This window comes from Lathyrus oleraceus, chromosome 2, assembly GCF_024323335.1.
Source record: "Lathyrus oleraceus cultivar Zhongwan6 chromosome 2, CAAS_Psat_ZW6_1.0, whole genome shotgun sequence".
In the NCBI taxonomy this organism is placed as follows: Eukaryota; Viridiplantae; Streptophyta; class Magnoliopsida; order Fabales; family Fabaceae; genus Lathyrus; species Lathyrus oleraceus.
In genome coordinates this window covers 182125191-182127247 of record NC_066580.1, presented here as the reverse complement: position 1 = coordinate 182127247, position 2057 = coordinate 182125191, and the positions used below count along the sequence as shown (strand labels likewise).

General features: G+C 36.6%; 1 pseudogene; it reads left to right on the top strand.

Annotated features, from left to right (window-relative positions):
* The first annotated feature begins 709 nt into the window (after positions 1-709).
* LOC127121287 (CAAX prenyl protease 1 homolog) lies at positions 710-1520 on the top strand (annotated as a pseudogene).
* The last annotated feature ends 537 nt before the right edge of the window (positions 1521-2057 follow it).

Below are 2057 nucleotides of genomic sequence, written 5' to 3'. Positions count from 1 at the left end.
AATAGGGTTTACCACAACCTTTTACTGGTAGAAAACCAAACAAGAAGAATATCCGTCACCGGTGTCATACCCTGATTTTGGTCCCGAAAACATTCCCGATCAATCATTCATTTGCAATTTTTTCTCATGACCATTTCATCTGGTCATGAGGCTATCCCCCAACATTCTTTGTTTTGACTTGCCATCATTAGCCATTCCATGTTTTTAGGCTTTGCCTTTTGTTTCGGTGTAAGATAATTGATTTCCATAGTCAAACAAGAGTTGGAACCTCTTTTCATTTGATTGAATCAAGCGAACCTCGTGATTTTCGTTCTTGTGTCCAATTTCAATCCACGTTTTGTCTTCTTCATAAAACATTATTCATCTTTTGTTCCAATTATTCATCTATGTGATCATTCGTCTTTCGTTGTCATATTATTAGTTCACGCCATCTTTCAATGAATTTTTGGGTCAAGTGTAAATCGTTTTGTTTTTGGTCATCATCCATTTGACTATCCATATTTTAAATCCATTTTTAAATCCAAGTTTCATTCCAAATCCATTATCCATTTTTCTTCCTTTTATCCATTCAAATAACCAATTATTCAATTTCACATTACAATTAATCCATAAACCTTTTAATGGACACTTTCATTTACCATATTATTTATCCATAAAGAAATAAAACAAGCAGAATTTTGGACAAAATTACAAGTAGAATTGTTGTCCGCCATGGCGTTTCCCTACATGGAAGTTGTTGTCGGGTTTATGGTATTTATGTACATTTGTGAAACTTACTTGGATTTGCGACAACACTCAGCACAAACTTCCTTCTCTTCCTAAGTCTTTAGAAGGAGTAATCAACCAAGAGAAGTTTGAGAAATCTAGGGCCTATAGTCTTGATGAGAGCCGCTTCCATTTTGTACACTCGTTTGTGACAATTGTGACAAACTCTACATTTTTGTACTTTAAAGTATTGCCATGGCTTTGGAAGAAATCAGGAGATTTTGTGACACTAGCTGGTCTCAATGCAGAAAATGAAATACTTCACACCCTTGGCTTTTTAGTTGGTTTGATGATTTGGTCGCAAACAACTGATTTGCCCTTTTCTCTGTACAAAACTTTTGTGATTGAGGCCCGTCATGGTCTTAATAAGCAAACACCATGGTTATTCTTCAGGGACATGATAAAAGGCATTTTTCTTTCAATAATAATTGGCCCTCGTATTATGGCTGCAATCATTGTAATAATACATAAAGGAGGTCCATACTTGGCCATCTATCTCTGGGCATTTATGTTTGGTCTTTCTCTTGTGATGCTGATTTTTTATCCAATTATAATTGCTCCACTCTTCAATAAGTCGATCCTCTTCCAGATGGTCCACTCAGGGAGAAAATTGAGAAACTTGATTCCTCCCTCAAGTTTCCATTAAAGAAGTTGTTTGTTGTTGATGGATCCACAAGATCAAGTCACAACAATGCCTATATGTATGGATTCTTCAAGAATAAGAGGATTATGCTTTATGACACCTTAGTTCAATAGTGCAAGAACGATAAGGAAATTGTTGTTGTTATTGTCCATGAGCTTGGACACTGGTGTCGCACCTCAAAAAAAGATAATGCGATCCCTCGCGATAGGACGCGGAAAAAATGTTGTTCAAAACAGAGTCGCCACCGAACTTTATTCATTCCAATGAAGGAATAGGAAAATATCGAGAAAACCTTTAAGAAAAATAGAATAATGGTTGTTGTAACCATATTCGAGTTCGGGAGTCGATTACGCAAGGGGAAGGTACTAGCACCCCTTACGTCCGTTGTACTCAACGAGAACCTTTTAGTTTGATTTTGCTATTTGAATGTTAGTTGACTGTTATTTGCTTACTTCGAGTGATTAGAATTGATGATAAATATGGATGAAGACCTCAGGAGGGGGAAATGGGAGGTTTTTTATTAGTGTGCTCGCGAAGATACAACAATCTCCTGCCTATGTATTCTTATGGTGCAATAAGGAAATCAGAGCATTCGTAGTTCAGGCTACTACGAATATTTGGTGTGTTTTGTTTTGTGAACGACTGTGTA